Below are 7,634 nucleotides of genomic sequence, written 5' to 3'. Positions count from 1 at the left end.
TTATTATGAGAGAGGGAAATATGGTTATATGCATTTCAATAATATTAAGTTTCCCCTCTTTATGTTGAGAATCTTGAAATTACTCGTGTTTTATCCTCTTATGCTTGTCACTTTGTTCTTCATGAATTCATTTGTGTACAAGATTCCTCTGCATAGGAAGCATGTTAGGCTTAAATGTGTTTTGAATTTGCCTCTTGAAGCCCTCTTTTGCTTCAAATACTATTTCTTGCGAGTGCATCATCAAAACTGTTGAGCCCATCTTAATGGCTATAAAGAAAGAACTTCTTGGGAGATAACCCATGTGTTATTTTGCTACATTACTTTGTTTTATATTTTTGTCTTGGAAGTTGTTTACTACTGTAGCAACCTCTCCTTATCTTAGTTTTGTGTTTTGTTGTGCCAAGTAAAGTCGTTGATAGTAAAGTTCATACTAGATTTGGATTACTGCGCAGAAACAGATTTCTTTGCTGTCACGAATCTGGGCTAAATTCTCTGTAGGTAACTCAGAAAATTAAGCCAATTTACGTGAGTGATCCTCAGATATGTACGCAACTTTCATTCAATTTGAGCATTTTCATTTGAGCAAGTCTGGTGCCCCAATAAAATTCGTCAATACGAACTGTTCTGTTTTTGACAGATTCTGCCTTTTATTTCGCATTGCCGGCTTTGTTATGTTCGATGGATATTTCGATTCCATTGACTTTCAGTAGCTTTGTGCAATGTCCAGAAGTGTTAAGAATGATTATGTCACCTCTGAACATGTATATTTTGATTGTGCACTAACCCTCTAATGAGTTGTTCTAAGTTTGGTGTGGAGGAAGTTTTCAAGGATCAAGAGAGGGAGATGATACAACATGATCAAGGAGAGTGAAAGCTCTAAGCTTGGGGATGCCCCGGTGGTTCACCCCTGCATATTTCAAGAAGACTCAAGCGTCTAAGCTTGGGGATGCCCAAGGCATCCCCTTCTTCATCGACAAATTATCGGGTTCCTTCTCTTGAAACTATATTTTTATTCGGCCACATCTTATGTACTTTACTTGGAGCGTCTCGTGTGCTTTTATTTTTGTTTTTGTTTGAATAAATGCTTGTGTGGGAGAGAGACACGCTCCGCTGGATCATATGAACACATGTGTTCTTAGCTTTTATTTTTCATGGCGAAGGTTGAAACTGCTTCGTTAATTGTTATATGGTTGGAAACGGAAAATGCTACATGTGGTAATTGGTATAATGTCTTGAATAATTTGACACTTGGCAATTGTTGTGCTCATATAGATCATGTTTAAGCTCTTGCATCATGTACCTTGTACCCATTAATGAATAACTACATAGAGCTTGTTAAAATTTGGTTTGCATGATTGTTCTCTAGAGTCTAGATATTTTCTGGTTGAGGTGTTTGAACAACAAGGAGACAATGTAAAGTCTTATAATAGTTACAATATGTTCATATGTGAGCTTTGCTGCACCTTTTATACTTGAGTTTGCTTCAAACAACCTTGCTAGCCTAGCCTTGTATTGAGATGAATTCTTCTCGTGCATCCAAATCCTTGAGCCAATAACCATGCCATTTGTGTCCACTATACCTACCTACTACATGGTATTTCTCCGCCATTCCAAAGTAAATTGCTTGAAGTGCTACCTTTAAAATTTCCATTCTTTACCTTTGCAATATATAGCTCATGGGACAAATAGCCTAAAAACTATTATGGTATTGAATATGTACTTATGCACTTTATCTCTTATTAAGTTGCTTGTTGTGCGATAACCATGTTTTCTGGGGACGCCATCAACTAATCTTTGTTGAATATCATGTGAGTTGCTATGCATGTCCGTCTTATATGAAGTAAGGGAGATCTACCACTTTAATGGTTAGAGCATGCATATTGTTAGAGAAGAACATTGGGCCGCTAACTAAAGCCATGAATCATGGTGAAAGTTTCAGTTTTGGACATATATCCTCAGTCTCATATGAGAACACTAATTGTTGCTACATGCTTATGCATTAAAGAAGAGTCCATTATCTGTTGTCTATGTTGTCCCGGTATGGATGTCTAAGTTGAGAATAATCAAAAGCGAGAAATCCAAAATGCGAGCTTTCTCCTTAGACCTTTGTACAGCGGCATAGAGGTACCCCTTTGTGACACTTGGTTAAAACATGTGTATTGCGATGATCCCGGTAGTCCAAGCTAATTAGGACAAGGTGCGGGCACTATTAGTATACTATGCATGAGGCTTGCAACTTGTAAGATATGATTTACATGATACATATGCTTTATTACTACCGTTGACAAAATTGTTTCTTGTTTTAAAAATGAAAAGCTCTAGCACAAATATACTAATCAATGCTTCCCTCTGCGAAGGGCCTATCTTTTACTTTATTGTTGAGTCAGTTTGCCTATTCTTTCTATCTTAGAAGCAAACACTTGTATCAACTGTGTGCATTGATTCTTACATGTTTACTTATTGCACTTGTTATATTGCTTTATGTTGACAATTATCCATGAGATATATATGTTGAAGTTGAAAGCAACCGCTGAAACTTATATCTTCCTTTGTGTTGCTTCAATGATTTTACTAAGAATTTATTGCTTTATGAGAAACTCTTATGCAAGTCTTATTGATGCTTGTCTTGAAAGTATTATTCATGAAAAGTCTTTGCTATATGATTCAATTGTTTACTCATTGCATTAACATTGCTTTGAACCGCGGCATTCATCTCATATGCTTTACAATAGTATGATCAAGATTATGTTGGTAGCATGTCACTTCAGAAATTATCTTTTATCGTTTACCTACTCGAGGACGAGTAGGAACTAAGCTTGGGGATGCCGATACGTCTCCAACGTATCTATAATTTCGATGTTCCATGCTTGTTTTATGACAATACCTACATGTTTTGCTTGCACTTTATATCATATTATGGCATTTATTGGACTAACCTATTAACAAGATGCCACGAGTGCCGTTTCGTTTATTATGTCCGTTTATTGCGTGAAAAGGCCCAAAAACCAAAGTGCTCGGAAAAATCCAGAAAAATTACGTAAATTCTATTTCGCCGGAAGACTCACGGAGCCGTAAGGGCAAGCCGGGGGAGGCCCGGGGCCTCCTCCCCATAGGCCGGCGCGGCCTGGAGGGTGGTCACCCCACCCTATTGTGTGGGCCCCTCGAGACTCTTCCGACTCCGACTCTTCGCCTATTTAAGCCGTCGTGACCTAAAACTTCGACACCTCCGGACGAAACTCCGTAAAGACTCCGTGGGCGCCGCCACATCGCGAAACTCCAATTCGGGGGACGAAGTCTCGTTCCGGCACCCCGCCGGGACGGGGAATTGCCCCCGGAGTCATCTCCACCGCCGTCTCCACCGCCATCTTCACCGCCATCGCTGCCTCCATGATGAGGAGGGAGTAATTCACCCCCGGGCTGAGGGCTCCGCCGTAGCTATGTGGTTCATCTCTCTCTCTTTGTGATCAAGTTGAGTATTATCTATGTGCTACTCTAGTGATGTTATTAAAATACTCTATTCCTCCCGCACGGTGTAATGGTGACAGGTGTGTGCATCCGTGTTAGTACTTGGCGTAGGCTATGATTGTAATCTCTTGTAGATTATGAAGTTAACTATTGCTATGATAGTATTGATGTGATCTATGCCTCCTTCATAGTGTGATGGTGACAGGTGTGCATGCTATGTTAGTTCTCGGTGTGATTGTGTTGATCTATCTTACACTCTAAGGTTATTTAAATATGAACATTGAATATTGTGGAGCTTGTTAACTCCGGCATTGAGGGTTCGTGTAATCCTACACGCTTAGTGGTGTTCATCATCCAACAAGAGGGTGTAGAGTAGTCCTATTATGTGATCATTGTTGAGAGTGTCCACTAGTGAAAGCAGGATCCCCGGGCCTTGCTTCCAAGCATCGAATCTCCGTTTGTTTACTCGTTTTGTTACATGTTTACTCGCTGCCATATTTTATTCAGATTGCTATTACCACTCATACTCATCCATATTACTTGCATCTCACTATCTCTTCGCCGAACTAGTGCACCTATACATCCGACAAGTGTATTAGGTGTGTTGGGGACACAAGAGACTTCTTGCTTTGTGGTTGCAGGGTTGCTTAAGAGGGATATCTTTGACCTCTTCCTCCCTGAGATCGATAAACCTTGGGTGATCCACTTAAGGGAAACTTGCTGCTGTTCCACAAACCTCTGCTCTTGGAGGCCCAACACTGTCTACAAGAATAGAAGCTCCCGTAGACATCAGCGCAACACCAGAGATTCCGGCGCCAACGTGGAACCTGCACAACACAACCAAAGTACTTTGCCCCAACGAAACAGTGAGGTTGTTAATCTCACCGGCTTGCTGTAACAAAGGATTAACCGTATTGTGTGGAAGATGATTGTTTGCGAGAAAACAAGTAAAACAAGTATTGCAAGTAGATTGTATGCGATGTAAAGAATAGGACCGGGGTCCACAGTTCACTAGAGGTGTCTCTCCCATAAGATAAAAGCATGTTGGGTGAACAAATTACAGTCGGGCAATTGACAAATAGAGAGGGCATAACAATGCACATACATGATATGATAAATATAGTGAGATTTAATTGGGCATTACGACAAAGTACATAGACCGCTATCCAAGCATGCATCTATACCTAAAAAGTCCACCTTCGAGGTTATCATCCGAACCCCTTCCAGCATTAAGTTGCAAAACAACAGACAATTGCATTAAGTATGGTGCGTAATGTAATCAATAACTACATCCTTAGACATAGCATCAATGTTTTATCCCTAGTGGTAACAAGCACATCCACAACCTTAGAACTTTCCGTCACATGTCCCGCATTCAATGGAGGCATGAACCCACTATCGAGCATAAATACTCCCTCTTGGAGTTAAGAGCAAAAACTTGGCCAGAGCCTCTACTAATAACGGAGAGCATGCAAGATCATAAACAACACATAGGTAATAACTTGATAATTAACATAACATAGTATTCTCTATCCATCGGATCTCGACAAACACAACATATAGCATTACAGATAGATGATCTTGATCATGTTAGGCAGCTCACAAGATCCAACAATGAAGCACAATGAGGAGAAGACAACCATCTAGCTACTTCTATGGACCCATAGTCCAGGGGTGAACTACTCACTCATCACTCCGGAGGCGACCATGGCGGTGAAGAGTCCTCCGGGAGATGAATCCCCTCTCCGGCAGGGTGCCGGAGGTGATCTCCGAATCCCCCGAGATGGGATTGGCGGCGGCGGCGTCTCGCAAGGTTTTTCGTATCGTGGCTCTCGCATCGGGGGTTTCGCGACGGAGGCTATTTGTAGGCGGAAGGGCAGGTAAAGAGGCGGCACGAGGGGCCCGGAAGACAGGCCGGCGCGGCCGGGGCCCGGGCCGCGCCGCCCGGTGTCCGGACACCTCGTGGCCCCACTTCGACTCTCCTTCGGTCTTCCGGAAGCTTCGTGGCAAAATAGGACCCCGGGCGTTGATTTCGTCCAATTCCGAGAATATTTCTTTACTAGGATTTCTGAAACCAAAAACAGCAGAAAACAAGAATCGGCTCTTCGGCATCTTGTTAATAGGTTAGTGCCGTAAAATGCATAAATACAACATATAATGTGTATAAAACATGTAGATATCATCAATAATGTGGCATGGAACATAAGAAATTATCGATACGTCGGAGACGTATCACCATACCCCACTTCTACTAGTGTATCTGCTGTTCCATTGGAACAAGTGTTTTCTGATATATGGGGCCCTGCTCCAGTTTCTGTTGGCAAACACAAATATTATGTAAGCTTTATTGATGACTATATTAAGTTTACATGGATATACTTGATTAAGCAAAAGAGTGATGTGTATCAAGTCTTTCTTAACTTTCAGCAACTTGTTGAGAGAAAATTTGGTTGCAAAATTATCACTATGCAAACTGATTGGGGTGGTGAGTATGAGAAACTTCATGGATTCTTTCAGAAAATTGGTATTACTCATCATGTCTCTTGTCCACATGCTCATCAACAAAATGGCTCTGCTGGAAGAAAACATCGACATATTGTTGAGGTTGGTCTTGCTCTTCTTGCCAATGCCTTCATGCCTTTGAAATTTTGGGATGAAGCCTTCCTCACTGCCACCTTTCTCATAAACCTTCTTCCTACCAAGGTCCTAGATCTTCAGTCTTCTGTTGAAAAACTTCTCCAAGTCAAGCCTAACTATGATGCTCTTCGCACCTTTGGTTGTGCCTGTTGGCCAAACCTTCGCCCCTATAATCAACGCAAGCTCTCTTTTCGCTCAAAACATTGTGTCTTTCTTGGATACAGTCCTATTCATAAAGGAGTTAAATGTTTAGATATCTCCACAGGCCGCGTCTATATTTCTCGTGATGTTGTCTTTGATGAAAATATTTTTCCCTTTCAGTCATTACATCCTAATGCTAGTGCCCAACTCATAAAAGAAATATTGTTGCTTCCTGAACATCTCACATCATCATCTCATGCTAATAATGAGGGTGCACATGTTGATCTTCCTATGTGTATTGTGTTCCTGTTACTGACCCTACACAGGTTCAGGCTGATAGCTCTGAAGAAACCAGCTCGAATTCTGACGACAGTGCTGAAGATTTGAGCTCAAATGGTGAAGAAACCAGCTCGCCACATAATTCTCCTGGCGCGGATCCCGAAGCAGATTCTGCTGCAGGGACAGAAACTTCCCTGCCTTCCTCGACTGCCACCTCGCCTGGGTCGCCTTCCTCGGGCAGCGCCACGTCGCGCCCTGTCTCCAGCCCTGCGCCCGACCAAGCTGGGCCCCGCCGCGCACATGCAGAAGACGACATCGACGAGCGCGGAAATTTTTCTCCGCCTGGGTCCCGCTCGCCATCATCACCCCCTGCGTCCACTCCTGTGCCGTCACGTGGCGCGTCAGCGTCGGACGCGGCAGACGGGGCTGATTCTCCTGTCGGACAGGACAGTGCGGCTGGATCCTCTTCGCCGGCCTCTCCTGTGCCCTCTCCTGTGGCCTCTGCCAGCTCAACGACGACCGACTACACGTCTTCAGCAAGGAATTCGCCAACCCAAACGATACACTGATGGGACTATTCGTTATGGTTTATTTTCTGCTACAGGAGAACCTGACAACTTGACTGAAGCACTTGCTGATACTCAGTGGAAACAGGCAATGACTGATGAATATACAGCATTGATGGACAACAGAACCTGGCATCTTGTGCCACCAAGTGAAAACAAAAATCTCATTGACTGAAAATGGGTCTATCGAGTAAAGAAGCATGCAGATGGTACTATTGAAAGGTATAAGGCACACCTTGTTGCAAAAGGTTTCAAACAAAGGTACGGAATTGATTATGAGGATACTTTTAGCCCTGTTGTTAAGGCTGCAACTGTTAGACTTGTGGTGTCAATTGCTTTGTCTCAAGGATGGAATCTAAGACAGCTAGATGTCAAGAACGCGTTTCTTCATGGCGTTCTGGAGGAGGAAATCTATATGAAGCAACCCCCTGGGTTTGTTGATCCTCGCTTTCCGTATTATATTTGCAAATTGGATAAGTCACTGTATGGTCTTAAACAGGCACCGCGTGCGTGGTATGCGCGGCTCAGTTCCAAATTGCAAGAGTT

Source organism: Lolium rigidum, chromosome 7 (genome assembly GCF_022539505.1).
Source record: "Lolium rigidum isolate FL_2022 chromosome 7, APGP_CSIRO_Lrig_0.1, whole genome shotgun sequence".
NCBI classification, from domain to species: Eukaryota; Viridiplantae; Streptophyta; class Magnoliopsida; order Poales; family Poaceae; genus Lolium; species Lolium rigidum.
This window is presented reverse-complemented; position numbering follows the sequence as displayed.